Source organism: Eubalaena glacialis, chromosome 2, assembly GCF_028564815.1.
Source record: "Eubalaena glacialis isolate mEubGla1 chromosome 2, mEubGla1.1.hap2.+ XY, whole genome shotgun sequence".
NCBI lineage: Eukaryota > Metazoa > Chordata > Mammalia > Artiodactyla > Balaenidae > Eubalaena > Eubalaena glacialis.
In genome coordinates this window covers 42315688-42341143 of record NC_083717.1, presented here as the reverse complement: position 1 = coordinate 42341143, position 25456 = coordinate 42315688, and the positions used below count along the sequence as shown (strand labels likewise).

General features: G+C 48.5%; 1 protein-coding gene across 2 annotated transcripts in view; it reads right to left on the bottom strand.

Moving 5' to 3' along the window:
• Positions 1-23768, bottom strand: part of KLHL25 (kelch like family member 25) — a 49557-nt gene extending 25789 nt beyond the window's left edge. For both annotated transcript variants that reach the window (XM_061181783.1, XM_061181784.1), the window contains exon 1: positions 23662-23768. The gene's annotated coding sequence lies outside the window, so the exon portion shown is untranslated. The remainder of the gene's footprint in view (positions 1-23661) is intronic.
• Between the last annotated feature and the right edge of the window lie 1688 nt (positions 23769-25456).

Here is a 25456-nt window from a genome sequence, read left to right as displayed (position 1 = left end):
AGACCTCTGGAAAACTATTAAACACACAAACATTTATAGGAGTCCTAGAAGGAAAAGAGAGAAAGGACATGAGAAAACATTTGAAGACATAATAGCTGAAAACTTCCCTAACATGAGAAGGGAAACACTCACTCAAATCCAGGAAGCACAGAGTCCCATACAAGATAAACCCAATGAGGAACATGATGAGACACATATTAATCAAACAGACAAAAATTAAAGACAAAGAAAGAATATTAAAAGCCACAAGGGAAAAGAAACAAGTAACATACAAGGGAATCCCCATAAGGTTATCAGCTGATTTTTCAGCAGAAATTCTGCAAGCCTGAAGGGAGTGGCACTATATATTTAAACTGATGAAAGGGGAAAATCTACAACCAAGAATACTCTAACCAGCAAGGCTCTCATTCATATTTGATGAAGAAATCAAAAGCTTTACAGACAACCAAAACCTAAGAGAGTTCAGCACCACCAAACCAGCTTTAAAACAAATCCAAAAGAAACTTCTCTAAATGGAAAAGAAATGGTCACAACTACAATAGAATCAAGAAAATTATGAATGGGAAAGCTCACCAGTAAAGGCAAACATAAAGTAAACATCTACACACAAATATAATATCAAAGCCAGCAATCGTGAGAAGAATACAAATGCAGGATACTGTAAATGCACTGGAAATTAAGAGAGCAGCAATTTAAAACAATCTGGTATACATATAGACTGCTATAACAAAACCTCATGGGAACCACAAACCAAAAATCTACAGTAGAAACACACACAAAAAAGAAAAAGCAATCCAAATACAATACTAAAGATAGACATCAAATCATGAGAACAAAAGAGGAAGGGAAGAAAAAAGACCTTCAAAAACAAATCCAAAACAATTAACAAAATGGCAATAAGAACATACATATTGATAATTACCTTAAATGTAAATGGATTAAATGCTCCAACCAAAAGACACAGACTGGCTGAATGGATACAAAAACAAGACCCATATTTATGCTGTCTACAAGAGACGCACTTCAGATCTAGGGACACATACAGACAAAGTTAGGGGACGGAAAAAGGTATTCCATTTAAGTGTAAATCAAAAGAAAGCTGGAGTAGCAATACTCATATCAGACAAAATAGACTTTAAAAGAAAGACTGTTACAAGAGACAAGGAAGGTCACTACATAATGATCAAGGGATCAATCCAAGAAGAAGATATAACAATTGTAAATATATATGCACACAACATAGGAGCACCTCCATATATAAAGCAAATACTAACAGCCATAAAAGGAGAAATTGACAGTAACACAATAATAGTGGGAGATTTTAACACCCCACTTTCATCATTGGATGGATCATCCAGACAGAAAATCAATAAGGAAACACAGGCCTTAAATGACACATTAGACCAGATGGACTTAACTGATATTTATAGAACATTGCATCCAAAAGCAACAGAATACACTTTCTTCTCAAGTGCACATGGTACATTCTCCAGGAGAGATCACGTCTTGGGTCACAAATCAAGCCTTGGTAAATTTAAGAAAATCGAAATCATATCAAGCATCTTTTCCGACCACAACACTATGAGATTAGAAGTCAATTACAGGAAAAAAAAACTGTAAAAAACACAAACACGTGGAGGCTAAACAATATCTTACTAATCAAGCAATGGGTCACTGAAGAAATCAAAGAGGAAATCAAAAAATACCTAGAGACAAATGAAAATGAAAGCAGGATGACCCAAAACCTATGGGATGCAGCTAACAGTTCTAAGAGGGAAGTTTATAGCAATATAATCTTACCTCAGGAAACAAAAAAAATCTCAAATAAACAACCTAAACTTACACCCAAAGCAACTAAAGAAAGAAGAAACAAAACCCAAAGTTGGAAAAAAAGAAATGATAAAGATCAGAGCAAAAATACACTTGATCTTAGCCAAAAGGCCAAGAAGCAATAGAGACCAGAAATAAATGAAATAGAGAAGAAAACAATAGAAAAGATCAATGAAACAAAAAGCTGGTTCCTTCAAAAGATAAACAAAATTGATAAACCTTTAGCCAGACTCTTTGAGAAAAAAAGGGAGAGGGCTCAAGTCAATAAAATTAGAAATGAAAAAGGAGAACTTACAATGGACACCACAGAAATACAAAAGATCATGAGACTACTACAAACAACTACATGCTACTAAAATGGACAACCTAGAAGAAATGGACAAATTCTTAGAAAGGTACAATCTTCCAAGACTGAACCAGGAAGAAATAGAAAATATGAACAGATCACAAGTAATGAAATTGAAACAGTGATTTTAAAACTTCCAACAAACAAAAAGTCCAGGACCAGATGGCTTCACAGGTGAATTCTATCAAACATTTAGAGAAGAGCTAACACCCATCCTTCCCAAACTCTGCCAAAAAATTGCAGAGGAAGGAACACTCCCAAACTCATTCTACAAGGCCACCCATCACCCTGATATCAAAACCAGACAGAGATACTACAAAAAAAGAAAATTACAGACCAATATCACTGATGAATATAGATGCAAAAATCCTGAACAAAATACTAGCAAACAGAATCCAACAATACATTAAAAGGATCATACACCATGATCAAATGGGATTTATCCCTGGGATGCAAGGATTCTTCGATATCCACAAATCAATCAGTATGATATACCACATTAACAAACTGAAGAATAAAAACCATGTGATCATCTCAATAGATGCAGAAAAAGCTTTTGACAAAATTCAACACCCATTTATGATAAAAAGTCTCCAGAAAGTGGGCATAGAGGGAACTTACCTCAACATAATAAAGGCCATATATGGCAAACCCACAGCTAACATCATTCTCAATGGTGAAAAGCTGAAAGCATTCCCTCTAAGATCAGGAACTAGACAAGGATGTCCACTCTCGCCACTTTTATTCAATGTAGTTTTGGAAGTCCTAACCACAGCAGTCAGAGAAGAAAAAGAAAAGGAATCCGAATTGGAAAAGAAGAAGTAAAACTGTCACTGTTTGCAGATGACATGATACTATACATAGAAAATCCTAAAGATGCTACCAGAAAACTACTAGAGCTCATCAATGAATTCGGTAAAGTTGCAGGATAGAAAATTAATACAGGACTTCCCTGGTGGCACAGTGGTTGAGAATCCACCCGCCAAGGCAGGGAACACGAGTTCGATCCCTGGTCTGGGAAAATCCCACATGCTGCGGAGCAACTAAGCCCATGGGCCACAACTACTGAGCCTGCACTCTAGAGCCTGCGAGCCACAACTACTGAGCCCTCGTGCCACAATTACAGAAGCCCACGTGCCTAGAGCCCATGCTCCACAACAAGAGAAGCCATCGCAATGAGAAGCACATGCACTGCAACGAAGAGTAGCCCCCACTTGCCGCTACTAGAGAAAGCCCACGTGCGGCAACAAAGACCCAATAATAAATAAATAAAATAAATTTATTTTAAAAAAAGAAAGAAAATTAATACACAGAAATCTGTTGCATTTCTATACACTAACGACAAAAAATCCAGAAAGAGAAATTAAGGAAACAATCCCATTTACCATCACATCAAAAAGAATAAAACACCTAAGAATAAACCTACCTAAGGAGACAAGAGACCTGCCTGTACTCTGAAAACAATAAGACACTAATGAAAGAAATCGAAGATGACACAAACACATGGAGAGATACACCATGTTCTTGTAATGGAAGAATCAATATTGTCATAATGACTATACTACACAAGGCAATCTATAGATTCAATGCAATCTCTATCAAATTACCAATGGCATTTTTCACAGAACTAGAACAAAAATTTTTTTAATTTGTATGGAGACACAAAAGACCCCCAATAGCCAAAGCAATCCTGAGAAAGACAAATGGAGCTGGAGGAATCAGGCTCCCTGACTTCAGACTATACTACAAAGCTACAGTCATCAAAACAGTATGGTACTGGCACAAAAACAGAAATATAGCTCAATGGAATGGGATAGAAAGCCCAGAAATAAACCCATGCACCTATGGTCAACTAATCTATGACCAAGGAGGCAAGAATATACAATGGAGAGAAGACAGCCTCTTCAATAAGTGATGCTGGGAACATTGGACAGCTGTATGTAAAAGAATGAAATTAGAACATTCTCTAATACCATACACAAAAATAAACTCAAAATGGATCAAAGACCTAAATGTAAGGCCGGACACTATAAAACTCTTGGAGGAAAACATAGGCAGAACACTCTTTGACATAAATTGCAGCAATACCTTTTTGGATCCACCTCCTAATGAAAATAAAAACAAAAATAAACAAATAGGATCTAATTAAACTTAAAAGCTTCTGCACAGCAAAGGAAACCATAAACAAAATGAAAAGACAACCCACAGAATGGGAGAAAATACTTGCAAACAATGCAATCGACAGGGATTAATCTCCAAAATATACAAACAGCATATGCTGCTCTGTATCCAAAAAACAAACAACCTGATAAAAAAGATGGGCAGAAGATCTAAATAGACGTTTCTCCAAAGAAGACACATGGATGGCCAAAAAGCACACGGAAAGATGCCCAACATCGCTAATTATTAGAGAACTGCAAATCAAAACTGCAATGATGTATTACCTCACACCACTCAGGATGGCCATCCTCAAAAAGTCTACAAACAATAAATGCTGGAGAGGGTGTGGAGAAAAGGAAACCCTCCTACACTGTTAGTGGGAATGTAAACTGATACAGCCACTATGAAGAACAGTATGGAGGGTCCTTAAAAAACTAAAAATAGAACTACCAAGTGATCCTGCAATCCCACTACTGGGCATATATAAGGAGAAAACCATAATTCGAAAAGATACATGCACCCCAATGTTCACTGCAGCACTATTTACAACAGCCAAGACACAGAAGCAAACTAAATGTCCATCAACAGAAGAATAGATAAAGAAGATGTGGTACATACCTACAATGGAATATTACTCAGCCATTAAAAAGAAGGAAATAATGCCATTTGCAGCAACATGGATGGGCCTAGTGATTATCATACTAAATGAAGTAAGTCAGACAAAGACAAATATATGATATCACTTATATGTGGAATCTGAGAAAAATGATACAAATGAACTTATTTACAAAACAGAAACAGACTTACAGATATCGAAGACAAACTCATGGTTATCAAAGGGGAAACGTGGGGGGGTAATGGTAAATTAGGAGCTTGGGATGAACATATACACACCACTGTATATAAGACAGATAACCAACGAGGACCTACTGTACAGTACAGGGAAGTCTACTCAATATTCTGTGATAACCTATATGAGAAAAGAATCTGAAAAAGAATGAATATGTGTCTAATTGAATCACTTTGCTGTACACCTGAAACTAACACAACATTGTAAATCAACTATACTCCAATGTAATATATATATAGTTTTAAAATTGCAAAAAGGGACTTCCCTGGTGGCGCAGTGGTTAAGAATCTGCCTGCCAATGCAGGGGACACAGGCTCGAGCCCTGATCCGGGAAGATCCCACATGCCACGGAGCAACTAAGCCCATGCGCCACAAGTACTGAAGCCCACGCTCCTAGAGCCCGTGTTCCACAAGAGAAGCCACCGCAATGAGAAGCCCGCGCACTGCAACGAAGACCCAACGCAGCCAAAAATAAATAAATAATTTATTAAAAAATAAATAAATAAAATAAAATAGCCAAAAAAAGCACCAAATAGCAAGGTGCCCAGCTCACCTTTCATCCTCCTTGGAAAGTTAGCCAAATACATACGTAAACAAACTAGCCAACAGGCAAGACCTTCAGAAGAAAACTTGCCAAGCTCTCTGAAGATTCCAGTGACTAAGAGCTAAAGACGTCCACTCTCAGAGAAAAAGGCACCAGAGGCAATCACAGCTGCATTTCAGGGGTCACTCTCTGGGAGGCCCAACTCTGTCCTGCAGCGCTAATGCCCTCCCCGCCTTCCACCCCCAGCCAGGAGTTAGCAATTTTCTAAATGAGGGTGTCAACTCCATCACTCTTCGCTGGTGGCCAGAGGGAGCCAGAAAATCCCAGGGCCCAGCTGAGGGGTTGCAGGTAATGTGGTTCTGACTCGCTCATCCACCAGAAGCTTCCCGAACAATTCCCACGTGCCAGGCAGGGAGACAGTGATGCACAGAGACAGTGTTCCTGCCCCCATGGGGCTGCACTCTGCGGTTGGCGGTATGGAAGGGGGCAGACAGACCAGCGATAAGGAACCAAACCAGTGAAGAGGACACTTTCACTTCCTGGGAGTTCTATGAAGAAAATAAAATGGCAACGGGCCACAGAGGGACAAGACGACGGTGGGCTCATTTAGGCCCCTGTGAAGAGGGGACACGTGGGATGAAACTTAAGTGATGAGCGGAGCCCGGATGTGATGGCGGGGAAAGGAGGGTTCAGGCGGAGAAGCAGCCAGCAGGTGCAAAGGCTGGGTGGAAACCATCGGCCCTTCAGGGAAGAGAAAGGCCAGGGACAGGCAGGGGCGCTATCACACAGGGCCAGTGGCATGTGAACCCTGGGGCCAGTCGTGTAAGTGAAGAATTCGCCTTGGACATTCCAGCTGCAGCAGGTGGACCCCAGCCCGCAGAGGGGAGGGGCAGCAAGTATTTTGAAGCTGTATCTCCCAGGGGGTTCTGCCCCAGCTGCACTGACACGCCTGTGACAAAGCAGCCCCGAGGAAACTCACAGCTCCTCAATGCCAGTGCACAGAAACAGGGCCCCTGAAGAGAGCCCAGCCCTTACTGGTGACCCTGCCAAAGTTAATTCACCTCTCTGGGCCTATTTTTCTCAATCATAAAGTGATGACGAAGACAGCTGCTACTTTATAGGTTTGTTTGAGACTTAAATGAGACCGTCGATGACAAGCATTTGGGACGGCCTGGCCCTCTCCTGCTTACTCAGTCAGCTGTTTTATTATTGTTGCTGTCGTCATTACCAGCGTCACTGAATAAAGACACAGCAGACATTACCCCAACCTCCACTTTGAATAAGGGGATTTTCACTGTCTACTCTATTCATTTTTAAGTCGTTTGATTTTTTTTTTTTTAATGAGTATGTAATATTTTTATCGTCAGGAAAAACACTAAAGGTCTTCTTCAAGCCTGCTGGATCTGGGTTACTCCAGAACTGTGATAATGAAGGATTCCAACACTATCAGATATCAGGGCTATGCAGGGCGGCGTGCTGCAACAAGGTTCCCAGGAGCGGGGTTCCGAGAGGACACCCCACGATACTGCAGCTCAAATCCCCACCCTGCCCAAGTCTGGGGGACACACACCCCTCGGGGAGCCCACGGGGTGCAGGGGCAGCCATCCGTCCAATTTTCAAGTGGAAAACAAACTAAGCACCGCATGAAGCAGACAAATCTAATTGTTAAGTGAAAGTAAAATCAGTATGACCACTGTAACTGAATCAGAGCCACAGATCATTCTAGATACAAGTGAATTATCAGACAATGGGTCCTTTCCCTAGATGTTTCTACCTTCCAATGGTCCTTTCTTTTAAAAAGAAGCCAATAAACAACTTTATACATATATATATTTATTCAAAAGTCGTATTACCTGAATTTTTATTGAAAATGCAACAGGTTAAAACTGTTTATATTTTTTGCTGTGTATTTATTTATTTTGATCTTGTTTTTCAGCTTTTGATTTTGAAAGACTTCAAATCCGCAGTAAAGTCACGGGAATTGTGTAACGCACGCCTCCTGCTCTCCCGTGGTTAGCCTGCTGGATGCTACTCCGCCCTACCCCAGCCCCCAGCCTCACCCCATCCTTGCCTCACTGCAAGCCCCGGCCCTCCTGCAGGCGAATGGGCTGGCCATGGGGGTGGTGGTTCTAGAATGGAGTGAGGTTCAGGGAAGGGGTGAGGGTGTCTGCTTCATACCCTGCTTGGTAATAAACGGGGTTCTCTTCAAGGCAGTACCAAAATGTCCCACGAAGGGTGGAGCCTGCCCCTGAGCTCGCCCCCCTCTGGACAGAACCCCAAGCCTTCCACACCCTCTGACAAGGCACACTGGTTCCCACCTGCTGTCCTGAGGGCGTGAGCAACGCTGCAACTGTACCCTCTCGAAAGGGTCACACACGCTCACATCCACAGTCCCAGGTGGGCACTGAATCCTACACATGGCCCAACTTCCTGCACCCAAAGCCGGGAAGGGGAACGTGGTCCCAGCAGACCCAGAGGGGCAGGCAAATGCCTCGGTGCCTTCTCCACGTGCTCCAGCCTTTTTCCTTAATGCACACGAATGTTAGGCACACTTGAGGAAGGGCAGCCACTTTAGCTCCTGTGATTGATAGCCAGGTCTCAGGCTGACGGCAGCCTCTGGTCAATGGGGAGCCAGAGCTGTTATTCCGAGTTGATAGATGCTATGGGGATGGACGCCAGCTCTGCCGGGGGTGGGCGGGCCACTTCTGGAGGAAGGGTCTGGGTGGTGCACTGCCCTGGCCTTTCCCAGGCAACAGGCTCTGCCTTCCCAGAAAAGGCAGAGGACAGGGGTAAGGGCTCAAGGCCTGTGAAACTCTGCTGTAGGAAGAAGCAACACCTGTTGCAAAGAATCAACAGGGAATTCTGGTCGGGAAGGGAGCCACATGGAGCACATGACTACCATGTAACCATACTGTGCTGGGCATCTTACATGGAAGATTTCATCCTCACACCAAGCCTGACAAGGTTATGACTCTGTTTTAATCAAGATGGGCTAGGTTGTGCTGCAGCAACAAACACCCCCGAATCTCGGTGGCTTTGGGGACAGAGACACTTCGTGCTTACGCTACATGCGCTGTGGGTTAGTTGGTGGTTGGGGGGGGGAGGGGAGGAGAGAGTACTCTTCTCATCACTGTCACTCCCAGGGACCCAGATGACAGAGCAGTCTCCATGTCACCAGTCACCACGCTAATGGGAAAATAGAGAACGCTCTGGAAAGTGGCACTGCCAATTCGGTGCTTGGCCTTAGAAAGACGCACATCACTTCTGTCCCCATCTCATTAGCTAAAATGAGTCACGTGGCTTCGTTCACCGGGACAGCACCAGAGGTGCGCGCGATCCTGCCATATGCCCTATTAGTTGTGTAATTTACAGATAAGAAAACAGCAGCTCAGAGATGAATGGTAATGACAACAGTACTACTACCAGTAAGTCATAGTGACCGAGCACTTACTATGTACTAGGCACTGGTCTGAGTGCTTTTTTCAGGCTGGGACACCGGGCAGGGAGACGTGGGAATGACTCCCTGTAATGACTGCCCAGCCACACGCCCAGCCCAGCAGACGCAGCCACAGATGGTTGGCGCCCCCTTTTCTGCCCAGGACCCCCTCTTCTGAGTGTGAGCTCCACGAACCAAGTGAGATAGGCCAACAGGCACACCCAGGAGCTCAGTCATTTCTACTGAGAAGACAACACAAAAGTGAAGGCAAGACACAAAAGACGACAATCCCCAGGAATCACAGCCCCGACACAGACGTTCTCGTGGGGGGTGAGGGGGTCAGGAGGTGGTGGGCAGGAACACTGTCCTAAGGAGGCAAAAACTGGTTCTTGGAAGACAGAAAAAAACTTGTTTTAGGTACAAAGCACAGACATACATACAGAACACAGACAGACTTATAGCGTATCTGGTATTAAAATTTATGGCGGGGGAGGGGGGTTGAGTGCAATTAGGAATAAAAGGTCCAAAAAGTTTTGTGGGGGGAAGTGATAAGGTTGAGACACACTGAAAACACAATGACTATTTTCACTTGGCTCATTATTTTCAGCTTTTATCCCAAAACAAACATTTTACATTGTTGCAATTATAGAATACAATTTCACATTGTTTTTACCATTCACAGAGTTTGCGTGCTCCTATCCTTCATTCACCACTGAACACAGATTGATCAGGGGTCTCCTGCGTGCAGACACTGGGATGAACCGGTTGGTTTATCCCAGTGTCTCTGGGGTTGTCAGCTGTAATTTTTAATGTCTGTGAAGTATATAACCACCATGACTTACTAATTCATCCATCCATAGTTTTGCATTTGTATCCAACGAACAAATAACGTCTTTGCTGCGGTGTATTATGAATCACTGTATTCTCTTGAGATAAAAATCTGTGGAGAAGAATTACAGATGTTTGACGTCATACTGTCATAGAAGCTCTGGTTACCATGCTTAATGAAACCACCCCTGCAACAAAGAGGCTTCTTTCAGCTAAGTGAGGAGTGGCTCAGACGCCTCCAAATTCGGCAGGGCAGGGCCGAGAGAAGCTGCCACCTGGCTTCCACTGCCGCATCCTGCTGCCCCTCAGCTCAGTGGGGCTGCCTGGACTGTCTCTGGCCCCCGAGGCTGGGGGTCTGCAAGCCCAGCTATTGCTGCAGACGGGAGCGGGGCCAATGAAATGGACATCCCTGGTCTAACCACAGAGGGGACAAAGAACTTGGTGCTCAGGTTCGCCCATCTGTTGAAATCGCTTGTTTCCTTTCACGTATCCAGAGCGAGACAGAGAGAAACAAGCAGGGGCAGAGAACAGCCCCCGTACAAAGCAAACATCGCCTCCTGGTCCCGGGTTCCTCCCTCTTCAGCAGGACTGGCCGGGCCCTTGGCAAACAGAGGGAGGCTGGGGGCCTGGAGGGAGGCTGTCTCTCTTCCTGTCTGGTCCCCTGAAAGAGTCGCAGAGGCCCACAGATGGAGTCATTAAAAGCACTGTGGCCTAGATATCACTTTCAGTGAGCCACCTGGAGTGACAGCCTGGGAGGAAAATGCACACGCAGAACAGGACAGAAGGAAAAAAAAAAAAAAAGTCAAGCACCGGCTACATGTTCGTGGATTTCTTTCTCCCTGTGCTCTAAAAGCTTCGTTCTACTCCAGGCTGCCAGGGCTGCTGTCGAACCAGAATGGGAATGTGCCTCAATTGCTAAAGCCCAAGACACAGCTCTGTTTCTCCCCTCCCATGGAGAGGGAGGAGGGCAGGGGGGTGTAGCTGGAGAGCACTTTGGTAAGATCTTTCAAAATGACAAAAGTCCTCTGCCCCAGCCTCTCCACGCCCAGGAATCCTGCCCTCCATCACACTTGCAAGGTCCCTCTTGGCTGCAAGCACAAGGCTGGAAACAGGCTCAGTGTTCACAGGCAAGAGGCCCAGTTAAAGAAATGGTGGTTCATTCATACAATGGAGTACTACAGAACTATATATATAAAAAATAAGCAACTGACTTTCTCTGCTAAAACGAGAAGTGCTATGAATAGGATGCCATCTCTTACATCTGTTAAAAACCGACTACCTAGTCATACACATAGACACGTAATACACACACACACACCTGCTGAGGTTGCAGACTGTCTCTGGTAGGCTGGGTGAGAAACGGGTTGATAGCTACCACTGGGGAGGAGGGCGGGGAGGCTGTCCCCACCGCACACACCCCTGAACCTGCCGGACACTGTGCCAGATGCAGGGTCACTTTTTTTTTTTTTTTTTTTTTGGGTCGTGCCACGCAGCATGTGGGATCTTAGTTCCCCGGCCAGGGGTCGAACCTGTGCCCCGTGCAGTGCTGAGTCCTAACCACTGGACCGCCAGGGAAGTCCCGGGGTCACTTTTTTCGAACCTGGCTGTGAGCGAGGTTTTGCCCCAGGCCCTGTACATGCCTTCTTTCATTTCATCCTTACGGCACCTCTTTGAGGCGTCACGGTCCCTATTGTACAGGTGGGCAAACTGAGGCTCAGAGAAGGCAAGAAACGCACACACGTCCTCAGTATTCAAAGCTGTTTTGCTCCAAAGTCCCTGCTCGAAAGGCACAACATGGGCTGTTTAGAAAGAAGAACCGCCTTCCTGGCTGCAAACGCCGTGTGTGCCTGAACAGGAGATGCTGTTTTTAATGAAAAACACTTGATTTCCCAAGTGCCTCGCTGCCACTTAGCAAACCTGAGTCTGCCTTCCTGGGCCTCAGGAAAGGAGGAAGGGTGTGGAAGTGTGCCTCCCCGCCTGCCAGGCTCCGTGCCACCCTGAAGAGCTCGCACTACATCCAACAGCACGTAACTTGAGGACGCAGACCAGGCCTGCATTACAAGCTCTCTCTCGGGCGCCTGCCTTCCTCCCTGCCTGGGGAACAGGGACATCGGTCTGGCACCTCCCTGCTTGCTGGCACTGCCACCTCTATACTGCAAGGCTTGTGCTGGGTATTCAGATGCTCAGTGCCTCGGTTTCCACATTTGTAAAATGGACGTGAAAATAATCACACCAACCTCGCAGGATTGCCAAGGGACTAAAAGGGGAAAACAGATGAACAGAGCTGGGTTCAGGGCCCACACCCAGGCCCCAGCTTGCAAGGGCTTTGCCTAGCACACCTGTTCTCAAATGGTTTGGTCTCAGGATCTTTTTACAATTTGAAAACGATTGAGGACCCTAAGGGGCTTCTGTTACGTGGTTTAACCTACTGATATTTATCACAGACAAAATTAAAACTGAGACAAAACTGAAATGTATACTAGTTACCTGAAGAACAATAATAAACTCATTATATGTTAGCATAAATAACAGTTGTTTTTCATAAATCTAGTTTCCAAAAAAAATTTATTTTATTGAGAATAGTGGCCAGACTCTCTAACTGCTTCTGCATTCAATTTGTTGTAAAATGTCGTGTTTTTTTTTTTTAAATTGAAGTATAGCTGATTTACAATATTGTGTTAGTTTCAGGTGTACAGCAAAGTGATTGTTATATATATATTTTTAGATTACTTTCCATCATAGGTTATTACAAAATCCTGAATATAGTTCCCAGTGCTATACAGTAAATGCTTATTGCTTACCTATTTTATATATAGTAGTGTGTAAGTGTTAATTCCATACTCCTAAACATTGTAAAATGTTTTCATTGAAGACTAGAAGAAAATCCAGCCTCATACAGACAGGGAGTTGGAAAAGGGAACAGATTTTAAGAGCCTTTTCAGATCATTTTGGATATTCCTCTTTGACAAAACACTAAGACTTGTCAAGCACTAGTTTCTTAAAGGTTAGCTGCAGTGTGGGACCTGAGCCCGTGTGGTGCACTTGTGTACTCCATGACCTTCCCGTCTCCTGGTCTGTCTTGCACTCTGGCTCACTTACCCATGCATGATTTAGTAACTTCATGCAATGGTCATCTGGAAAACATTGGGTCACGGGGTTATGCACTTGGAGGGAATGGGTGAAAAAGGCAAATAATATCTGGGTGTTACTATGAATACAGTTTTGACCCCATGGACCCCGAAAAAATCCCAGGGACCCTCCGGGACCACACTGCGAGAACAGTGGGTTAGCAAAACTTCCTCATCTTCCACACATTAACCATGTTTTTTTAAAAGGACTCGAAAAAGAAACTGCCATGGAAAGTGAAGGGCAGTGAGAGTGGAATCACCTGCCCGGAGGGTCTCGGCCCCTCCCCAGCCTGCATGGACGTGTGGGCACAGGAGCTGGCGTCCTCTGATCCCCGCTGGCCGGCCTCCCCTCGAAGAACCCAGCCTGCTCTGCCCCTCCCTCCGTCACCAGATGCTTTCTTCTCACCACAGGACCCCTCATTTTCCCCCAAATAACAGACCTCGGTGGTTTGCAGAGGGCAGCGCCTGAGACGGCAAACTACAGGGGCCATGCACAGGCTGCTGCCCTTGGGCTTCGCAGTTGATGATTCTTGGTCTCTTGAAATTACATATGTAACGTGTATTTATAGCCAAATACATGGGTGCCCAGAAACTGCAACTCATTCGTACATACATTTTTAGCGTATCATTCGGCCACCAAGTTCCATTAAATCCTCCTTCCCGGGTCCCTTGTGTGGCTAGTCCTGCGTCGGAAACAAGGTGAGGACTTCACAGCTGCGGAATGGGCTATGAACAGGCCCTGTCCCCAGTCTCTCCCACTCCACGCAATCCGGTCTTCACTTTTGACCACCATTCTCTCCTGCTCAAAAGCTTCAAGGAGGCTTGGACATCCAAGCCTTGTGCAATCTGGTCCCCAGCCCCTCTCCCCCACCACTCGCTGGGGCACATGCTGGACTTTCTAGCTCTCCCATCCCCACTCCCTCTCTCCATAAGCCCTCTCTTTTCACGCTCACACCCTCCCCTGGACTTGACATCTGTCTGGCGTGTACAGGGCCTCGTACATAGTAGATACTGAAAAAATTAACCTGACAAGGAATTTCTGAGCACCTACCATGTGCTGGGTCCTGTGCTATGCACCAGGAACATGGCAGAGAGTAAAGAGAACATTTCTGTCTTGTCTCCTGCAATTAACATTCTAATACCCGTTGGCCCTTTGCTGCGGTGCTGTGAGGGTTCTTCTCTAGTCCAGCATTATTTATTCCTTCAGGGCATTGGGTACTCTGCCTTTATTTTTATTTTCAACTCATCGAGGACACTATTCTGTGTCATCTTTGCTGCCTGGAATACATTAGATCGATAATATTGCTGAATGGGAAGTAGATTAACCACAAATACCCACTGGAATAAGAATCAAAAAGATCCACGTGAGAGGCCCTCAGTGTCTGCTGTGTTAACCTGCAATATGATTGGTATGTTTCATTTTTAAGTATTTTAAATGCTGGATGGGAAAGAGCAACCCTCATCCCTGTCCTACATAGTGTTCTGCAAATCACAGTAATCAAACTGGAGATGCTGGCCTCGAGCACCCTGAGGGGGTGGTTAGGCGCTAAGGTCCTGGTCTCAAATCCCAGCACTGCTGTTTCTACCTGTATGACTGGTCCAAGGTACTTATATTCTCTGAGCCTCAGTTTTTCTCATCTGGAAAACGGGGCGGGTGGAATAAGTGTCAATGTGCTATCCTGAGAATTAAATGAGAAGGTCCATGTAAAGAGCCCAGCACGGTGGGACACACAAAATTCACTCTATTCATGAGACCTGCTGTTATCAATACTGTTGCTGTTGTAGCCCCTGCTGGCACAAGCCCTGGGCAGGAAAATTCAAGAATGGAACCCTGATCTCCATCCCTGGTCTTACTCCTGTGACCATGTTACCTACATAGCAAAGGGATTTGCAGATATAATTAATGATGTTACTAACTAATCAGGTGGCCTTAAAATAGGGAGATGCTCTGAGTGGGCCTGACTTAATCACATGAGCCCTTTAAAGCAGAGTTTTCTTCAGCTGATTGCAGAAGTTGATGTCAGAGATCTGAAGCGGGAAAGGATCTGACGTTCCACTGCTGCTTAGAGATGGGGTGGGGTAGGGGGTATCTGGCATGGAATGCAGCAGCCTGTAGGAGCCAAGATCAGCACCTAGCTGACAGCCAGGGAGGCGAGAGGGACCTCAGTCCTACAACCACCAAGAACTTGATTCTCCCAACAACCTGAATGAGTCTGGAAGCAGATTCTCCCCCAGACCCTCAGGATAAGAGCCCAGTCCAGCTGGTACTTGACCTTGGACTTGTGACAGCCTAAGCAGAGAACCCAGTTGAGCCAGCCCAGGTTTCTGACCTACAGAACTGTGAGCTAATAAATAGGTATTGTTTAAGCCACTAAGTTAGTGGTGATCCGTTAGGCCACAACAGAAGCTAACATAAGCCCTGCATGGCCTCTGGCCACAATGCATATAAATTAAAAACATACCAGGTGCTTGTCCAAAGGGTTCGGGGATGGCACTTTCTGCATCCTTAATGCTGCATGGGTAATGCTCTAGGGCGGTGTCTGTCTGATCCATCTCTACCTCTAGCACTTAGCAGTGTGGCTATCACACCGTAGGTTCTCAATAATTTCATTTAACAAAATTTCAACTTCCTGAGCAGTCCGGAACAGAATGGCTTACAGCTCCCCAGATTGGCTTCATAATCGCATGACCAGCCAATCATAACGTGTTCAGGTGCACTAACCTGGACAAATCCCGGCAAAGGCCTCTTTTCTGCCTAGAGGAAAACTATATAGACGCTGCAAGTGGTTCAGAGGAAGCCACCCAGCACCCAGGGTAGGGATGTGTCCACGTGCAAATGAGTCTCGCTTTACACACCCACCGACACCGCCGTAGTCCCTGCCTTGGCCTGTGGCAGCCTCCCAGGGATCAGCTGGCCAGCCAAACCCTGACATTTTGCTTGTAATTGTACCTTCCTGTAAAAAGTCCTAGTTGGAGCGGTAAAAATAGCTTTTTAACTTTTTTACTTCCTGCAACACGGACAGACCAGTCGATCCTGGTGCCTGAAACAAAACCTGGCGACTACGACCTCACTCTGACTCCACAAACCCCTGCAGGCTGGGCTGGGGGTGGCAGTGGGGTGGGACCCAGAAAGGGCAGCCCACTCTGCCCCTGCCCTCACCGACTGCCCTCGAGCCAGCTCCTGAGTGAGAGGCTCCCTTCACTCCCTTCATGAAAAACCCAACCCTCAGAACCATGGGATGCCTAACAAATGCAAAGATGTGCCTGCAGCCAAGGTCTCAGCCTTCTCTCCTCCTGCCCACTGGCTGCAGAGGTACAAAGGCAGGATGCCTCCCGACCAAAGCCCTCTGTCCATCTGCTTGTTCGTCCGCTGCTATCACCGCCCCCCCCCACCCGTGTCTGTCCACCTTCCTGTCTGTGGCCTAGTCCCCCCCAGCTCCCCACAGCTGTCCCAACCAGGTCGGGCTGGTGGGGATAACAGAAGCCTCCACCAGGGCTTAGGTCCCAGGCGGCAGCAGGGCAATCGCAGCCAAGCCTGGATGCTGCTCCCCAAGGTGTGGGCCCGCTGTGTTAGAGCCCACTTGGGGAAGGACAGGAGAGCCTAGCTATGTGTCCCCAGGCACCTGAATTCCAGCAGTGATGAATTCCTCCAGGGGCCCAGCCAGCTCCCTGGCTCCTGCATCATGGGGCCTGAGGCCGCCCAGGGACCGCAAGGGCCTGGTTTTCCTTGGCCCTGATCCCACCCTTCCTTTATCAATCCCCACAGCTTCCCCTCCTTCTGTCTCCAAATCAAGTACAAGGGCCCTTTTGTCAATCTTTTGCTTATTTTAAAGCCTCCTGTTACAGGAAAACAGACAAGGACCCCCAAAGTAACAAACATGGAAATACACAAAGTTCTAGGAGCCCCAGCCTTTGGTCTCTACCAACAGATAAATGGGGGATCAAGTCTGTGGTGACCAATGCCCCTTTCTAAGCCTGTCCCTAGACCAGCTAGAGAACCTTCTCTGCCCTCCTGTCTCATTTCTTTGACTTGGCTGGGTGAGGCCCTCCCCATCTCAGGGATGCAAGGCAGACGTCCCACCTAAAGCCAGCCCAGCCCCTCCCCTGGACACACTGGCTGTTTAGAAACACTCACATCCATTCAAATGTTCCAGGCTCCAGATATCTGCCTTTCACTAGTAAAACCCATGATGTCTGCAGAGCTTTTCAGCATAAAATGAACTTTCAGGAATGTTTTCCCATGCCCAAAACGCAGGAGCCTGGCAGGGGGCAGGGCGGGGATTAAAAGGACCTCATTTCACAGATGAGTACACAGGGCAAAGGCTTCGCTGAGTCCCCAGCCACGGTCAGACCAGCGAGAGGCAGCGCTCGCTAAACCTTGATCCTCTGGAAAAAACAACGATGGATTACAATAAAAAGAGAAAGCCTGAATAAACTGGATAACTTTTTTTTTTTTTAAAGGAATAATGAGATCCTTTTCCCCGTCACATTAGCTAAAAGGGAAAATGTGGATAATATCAAGTGTGGTGAGGACGTGGGGAAGTGGGCTCCCAGACACCATCAATGGGAGAGAAAACTGGCTTATTAGTCTTCGCAAACGGCACTTGGTTTTGACAATGAAAATTTGAAGACCAGAAAGACGTATGATCAGGGATGTACATGACTTCATGGATTGTATAGGGGGGAAGAAAAATCAGACACAACCAAAACGTCTCCTGTTAGGAGACTGTGAGCTGAAAGATGGTGGTCTGGCCACACTGTGGAATATTACACTGCTGTGAAAAGAGAAAGAGATCCACCACACAGTAAGTGATAGACACTGTGGAGTACTGAGTGTGATCCAAATTATATAAGCACAAAATCTGTATATGAAAAGGGGGACGAGAACAGTATGCCCCAAACTGCTGACAGATACCAAGGATGGGGCTACTTTCATACCATGCTCCATTTCTTCTTACATTGTTTGTTTATAAAGGGAACCTACTGATGTATGATTGAAATTAAAGACAATAAAACAACTTAAAAGGAACATGTTTTCCTTAGGCTCCCTATGCATCAGAAGATTCCAGAATGGAATGGCTGCAGCCTATCTCTGGGTCTCGTCTCAACCCCCTCCCCAGTCCACGATGTTCCCAGCCTGTGCACTTGCTGGGCACCCCCTTCCTCAGATCTTCCCACGGCTGCCTCTTGCCATCTTGCAGCTCAAATGTCACCAGCCCAGAGCCCCCTCGTCTAAGCAGATGCCCCACCTTGATCCTTTTCCTCACACCTCCCCGTCCGCCTTCTGCAGCCCAACCGCAGCTCTATTTATTTTATCCATCTGTGGTCTGCCTCCCCCAGTTGAATGGGGGCCTCAGGATGGTGGGGACCTTGCCTTGTTCTCTGCTGCATCGCAGAGCCTGGCAGAAAACAGACGGCAAAAAACATTCGTTGGCCACATTAGGAATCGAGATACAAACGACAGTCCATTTCCTCACGTGTCCAATGGCTCTGGCCACGCCACTCACAGCCTAGCGCTGACCCATAACCACCTGACTACTTGTCTGTCTCCCAGGCCAGAGGCCGAGCTTGCAAGTACAGACCCTCTTTGAACCTGACTTCCCTTCCCAGTTTCTTGTCCAGGGTGAGCCATTCAGAAGGTGCTGAATAAATGTCTGTTGCCTGAATGGAGCTGTACATCTCACTCCCTCGGATTTCCAAAGCCGCAAACAATACAGGTGCTCATGGGTTAAGGGACTCGCTGCCCAAGGTCTCGCAAGCCCAGCTGGGATACAGCAGAACTTGAACTCTGGATGCAGGATGCAATCGCCATGGCTTTCTAGGAAAAGAGCTCCTCCGTCTCTTGGCCCTCACTCCTGCCCAGACAGATCTGACCTGGCCAACTGCAAATCGGGCAGGCAGCTCATCCTGGGGTTTGAATGAGCCAAGCCTTTCTTATCTTAATTAGGAAATTAATTCCTTTCAGCCTAGATTGATCTGTGGTCAGCCTCTCCCTGGGGGCCCAACAGGAGCAGGCAGAAAATAAGCAAGTCTGAGTTTGAGTTTCCATCCGATCCCGCATCCTACTCTGAGGGGCGGGCAGCTGACAGTCCAAGGTGACTTCCTGGCAGACAGAGGTGGGTGGGGAGCGACAAAGGGGTCCTCCCTTTGGCAGTTGCTGACACAGTTCTCCCACGGCCCTGCTCAGCCCCCGCCTACCGCCTCCTCGCAGGAGGAGCCATCAGACTGGTCTTGCAGGCGCCTCCTTGGCAAAGTGCTGCGTGCAGAAGGCAGGGAGCCTGGCGTCCTCCTCTGTCCCCCTGGGCTCCCTCAAGATCCCTCTTGCCCCCTAGGAGGTCTTTGACCACCTCTCCTTTCAGAGGTGGCCCTAGGCTCTATGCCCAGGGGACACTCCGCAGGCTAGGTCTCACCCCATCTGTTCCGGGCTGGGTGGGGGGTGTCAACTTAAGTGCTCCCACACCTGCTGCCCTTCACACCTGGGCCCCGAACTCCAAGGCAGTGGACAGAGGCAGGGGACCGAGGGAGGAGAGAGCCCTGTCCCTCTGGAGTTACCGGGAAAGTCTGACTCAGTTTCCACTCACCAAGAAAGGAAAGGAAATGGGGCGACTGCCTACTACAACACTTTCATTCTACAGGTGGAAAAATGAGGGCCCAGAGAAGGAAGGCGAGCTGCCCAAAGGCCCACAGCACCCATCAGAGGCAGAGCTGGAGCTAGGACGCCAGATTCCTGCCTTCTAATTCAGCCCCTCTGCACTCTACCGGCCACCTCTCCCTCTTCCTGCCCAAGAGAGCTATGCAAGTAACTCAAGCTTTATAAAACTACTTAATACCAGAGGACACAAGACCTTTTGAGATTTTACAGCAAGACATTTAATAGTAGCATTGTACTGAAGAACATCCACCCATTTTACAAAAGAGCAAATCGAGGCCCACAGAGGTAAGGGAACCTACAGGAAGTTGCACAGCCAGGTAGCGGCAGAGCAGGACTCCCAGACCCCCACTTAAGTGCTCTTTCTGCTGACACGGTCCAGGTGTGAGGGTTCCATCTGCGGGATAGCTGGTGAAGAGGTGGAGCTGGCCTTGGGCCTCAGTCACGCTGAAGCAAGGTGGGGCCCAGAGAGCCTCATCTAAACTCTGTCCCAGAGGTACAGGAGACCATCGTTGGGGGAAAGAATGGCTTGGGAGATTTTTATGTATTTGCAGAAAATACAGTGAAATTTCCCAACTAAGCTGCATTTCTGAGACCACAGAGCTGGCACTTTTAAAAACAGGTTAGTGAGCCACACATGCCTACCATTTTTCATCCAAAAGGTCACTGACAGGGCTGGGAAGGAAAGGTTTAGCAGTAAGAAAGAACAGCGTCTACTGGCACTAGAGGGAGGGGGCAGGGTGGGTGCAGGTGGCTGGGACCCCAGGAGAGGGTTGACCACAGACACATAAGCAACATCTGAACCCGAGTCCAGTTCAAAGAGCCCATGCTCTTCCCCCCAACCCACAACCTGGTGCTGAAGAGACTTAATAACAGGGGACTCTCCCATCCCTGAGCCCTCTCTCTGCCCTCCATCCCACAATCCCCCTTCCATGCTCCTAACAGCTAAGGGACCTGGAGTAAGTCTGGCAAGGTGAGTGCCTGAAGGTGACAGGTATCAGCTTTAGCTACATATTAGATTGGGGTGGGAGCAGTGCTGCTCAGGGGCCAGGTGGTCTAGGAAAGGGAGTGGAACCTACAGGGGAGGCTGGGCTGACTTCCATCACCTGGGGACAGACCCAGATTCCTAAGGGAAAAGGCCTGCTGGGATGCTGTGAGTAAAAGCTGTGGATGCATACACTCTCCCCACCCCCGCCCCTAGCTGTCCCAACTAAGTGTTTTCTGGCTGGGAAAACGCTTCAACAGCCCTGGTTGCCTAAGGCAATTCAATTATGAAATTTACCACATTAGATGAAAAGGAGCATCTCAATCAGCCAATTCATTTGTGTCTGGCCACTCTGTTTTCTTGTGCCAGCTCTGCTAGCCCCCTCCTTTTTCAGGCCACACCCACACTGAGGGCTGGTACCGTGGGACTAACGGCTCAGGCAATGGGCTGGTCTTTGGGGCTGGTGGGGTGGGTTCTCCCATGATTCCCTGAGCAGATCGGCTGTATCCAGAAGTCACCCATCTTCCTGGGGAACTTCTGGGCCAGACCACCATTGTCCCAGGTGAACCTTTCCATCACCTCCCACCTGCATGCTCTCTGCCCTCAACCTGCACCTGCCTGGAGGCTGGCAATGAAGTGGCCTCTGGGAGAAGTGTGAGTGGGTGGGGGGAGGTGGTAGCCCACCACATGCCTTTCTCATCTTTACTTAATCAAGGCATCCTCTCTCCAGGAAGCCTTCACCACCCGCGCACCTCCTGTGTCCCCTCAGCTCCCCTTGCTGCCTTTGTCACTGGGGTACTGTGCACACCTCGATGTGTCAGGGCCTCTAACCCACATACATGCCAGCACACCTGGTCCAGGAGCTCCCCGAAGGCAGGGTCCCAATCAAGCCCCTTCAAACCATGAATCAATTAATCGTTCACGAATGAATGAACAAACCACCACTCCCTTTGACCGCCCCCTCCCCCCCAATCGCGCATCTCGGTAATAGATGGGAAGAACCACGCCTGCTCTCGCTGCAGACCAGGAAGTCCAAGGCCCGGGTAATAGTCCTCTTTCTTCCTGCTCTCCTCTCCCACACTGAGCGCCCGCAGGTTTAAGATGCTATTAAGGGGCATCAGGCTGCAGAAGCTGCCTCTGAGGTGGAGCGTGCCACTCGCCCGCGGCTCCTCTCTCTGCCCCGCATACATAAATCCGGCTGCAGCCTGAGCCCCGGGAAGAAGGTCTCTACCATTTCTCTCTACCTTCCTTTGAGTAACCTGCATGGAGTCACTTCCTGACAAAGGGAATGTCTCAAGACGGAGATAGCTGCCGGGCACGGAAGACTGATTCCGTCATCCTCCAAAGGCACGGCTTGGGGACTCAAGGACCCGGTGTTAGAAGGACACCAAACCTGCCCCTGGTGGGGTGGACCTTGGGTCCTACTCCTCCCCAGTCCCCAAATGCAAGCCTTCACCAACACCCCCTTAGCAATCCTAACAGCACACCTGGGCTCAAAGAGCATCGGTCCCACCTGTGAATGGGCAGACTGAGGCCCAGGGTCCCAAAGGGCCTGACCCAAGTCAGAGTCACCAGAGTCTGGCCTGTGATCAGACTGTGGGGTCCCTGCCTCCTCTCCCCCTGGCAACTTCCCTCCCTCAGTCACGCCGTCAGAACCAGAGCGAAACCAAAAGGCCCAGACACCTGGCCTTCTCTGCCCTGACTCACCAGAGAGGGCCAAAGCTCAGAGAGCTTTCCCCCTGCCCAAAAGCAACCCAGCAGGACCAAGAGTGGCTGCGTTATACCTGCGGGGGACCTGGGTCAGGCCCCACCCCGGGTCGGGCCCCACCCCACCCCACCCCACCCCACCCCACCCCACCCCACCCCCTTTGTTAAGATCTCTATAAAGATTTCTCTGCTCAAAGATAGTGGAAATAAACTTTGGGTTCTTTGAAGCACCAGCACAAAACTGTATGGTGCCCCCGGGGGCACAGAGTCCCAACCAGAAAGCTTCTCAAGCAACCACGAGGGGGAAAAGGAGTGGGGGGCGTGCCCAAGTGCTGCGGGGTCCCGGAGCCAGGGCAAGATGGGGTGAACAGGACAGCCGGGTCCAGAGAAGGCTTGCTCTGGACCTGCTAGGGTGGCAGCCACCCTGGGGGGCAGGTGGGCGGGGCTTAGGACGGGTGACCATTCCTCTGCTGCTCCACAGCTCTCTAAACAGTGACGAGGGGCCCTGTCAGGTGGGACGTAAACGGCCGGGGCACAGGAGACTCCGGGCCGGGCTCGCGTGGACGACCTTTCCCTTGGTTAAACCCCTCTGCCCTCGCTCTGCAAGAGGCAGGCAGCCATCTGGCCCTCGGCGTCAAGTGCGCGGGGACTTTGCCCGGCCCGCGGCGCAAAGCCGGGCTGCTCACATTCTCAAAGACAGGCAGTCTCCTCTTTCCAGGATCGATAGTAATTTTTTAAAAAGAGAGTCTGCGGACTCAATGAATCAAGCACTCCCAGGGGAACGAGTTGCAGCTCCCGCGCGCTACATCCATTTGCAAAACAATTCATTCTCTCGCTCAGAGCTTTCAGCAAATACCCTGGCCGGGTCCCCAGGCACTCACGAGGAGGGAGGAGCGGGGTTGGGGAGGGGACGGCTCTCCACAGACCTCCACTCCCCACCATTGTCCCCGACTCCAGCCCCCCGAGACCCCGAGGTGGCCGAGGCGGTTCCAGGGACTCGAGCCCCACTGTGCTGCTCGCGGGGCACGCGGTCCCGCGAGGCTCACTCTGCCGCGGGCTCCCACGGCGGGGCGCGCGGGACCCGGCGCTCCCGGTCCCAGCCCGGGGTGGGGGGTGGTGACAAGTGCCAAAGCCGGCGGCCGGGCGCGCGGCTAGACCGGCCCGAGGACGGCGTCCCCAGCCCAGCCCGGGTACTCACCGCTCGGGGCGTCGCCACCCGCCGCGCTCAGAGGCCCCTAGCCGCCCGCGCGAGGCTCCGCAGCCCTCGCCACCGCCGCTCCCCTCCCCCGGCTCGCAAAAGCCGCTGAGCGCGCTGCTACTGCGGTACAGCAGGGGCGCCGCCAACAAACTAGTTTCTCCGGCCTTCCCGCCCCGCCTCCCGGCCCGAAGCCAATCAGAGGCGGCGCCTCTGTGACGGATGGGCAGCCGAACCCGTAGTTAAGCCCGCAAGAGGAGAAAGGGGTGGGCGCTGGGCTTCCCCGGCACCGCGAGGGGGGGCAGGGAGAGGAAAAGGACTTCGACCAGATTCTTAAAGGGGTAGGCCCCTGCCCGCCCCCGCGGCCGAAGTTTGCGAACAAAACCCGACTGTGTTCCAGAGCTTTCCGAAGGAGGGAGCTCTGTAGATTGCAAATGCGTCTTCTGTACCTGGTCTGCGGAGACACACCTTTAGTTGTGAAAGCGTTAAGGAAACCGTTTCTTTTTATTCTGAGCTCGTTTCAGTGTTTGGGATTTTCTTCAGCTACTGAACCCCATCTGTGCTTGGAATATGTATTTTTCAGGGTACTTCAGCTCTCCTACCAGTGTCATTTCTCACTAAGTTCCTTTGTAAGCCGACCTTCAAATATTCATTCATTCATTCATTCATCCATTCATTAATTCACTCCACAAACATTTGCTGGATGCCTGAGCGATGGGCTAGGCTCAGAGTGGGGAAAATTATCTATAATTTCTCCTTCTTGCTTTCTGGGTTTGCATCTCATTCCACCACTTCAGGTTGCTGTGTATCCAACTTCATCAGTAACGTGGCAGGTAAAAAGTCCTCACTGGATTATCTGAGGGATTAAAGGAGACAAACTCCTATGACAAAGTAAGTGTGCAACAAATGTCCTTTCTTTCCTCCCTGCCGCTGAAAATGGATAATTCAGGTAGGATACAGAAAGATGCAAAAAGCCCTGGTAAAGTACAGAAAATGATAAGCGTTGTAAGAGCCAAGCATGGGGCGGGGAGAATTCCCAGGAAGCACAGTTCACACTGATGGGAGGTGCAAGGAAGTTTATTGGGGAGGTGATGCTGTTGCACAAAAGATTTGGATGAGGTGTAGGATTTCGACTGGTGGAAACTGGGAAGGAGAGCCCATGGGTAGGAAGCTGTTTAGATTGGACAGAAGAGATTCCAGGCTTAAAAGGCTGTAAGATGACAGGGAAGACACTAGGCATTCTGGGGAGAAACAGCATGGTGTAGAGGAAAAGGTTTGAATCCCAGCTCTACCCTCAAGAGCTGTTTAGGACTGGAGGCAGTGCTCAGGCTCTCTCGGTGTTGGATTCTTACTGGTGAAAGGAAGATTCTAGAACCTATTTTGCAGGGTTATTGTAAAGATTAAATAAGAGCACGCATGTAATGGGCCTGGTGCCTAATAAGTGCTCAATATAGATTTGTGTCTCCATTTGGCCTAGATCTGGAGATGGGTAAGACACGAAGGTTCTGTTAGTCAAGAGCAGTCTTGGCCAGAGGTAAGAAGCTAGCCAAGTGTGCTGCTAAGGTGCCTTCCAAGGGGAAAAGGAGGCATCAAAATAATTGGTCCATTAAAGAAATGACACAGATCACATTTGTAATTTTAGCCTCCTGCCAATTTTCTAGAGCTTGAGTATTTATATAATTGTGAGTTGGATGAAGCTCCACATACCAAACTGATTCTTAGCAAGTTCATAACCATTGCTTATTATTCCATTGAGACTCTCTGTGAAATTATAAGTGTCAACCATCTGAAATCTGGT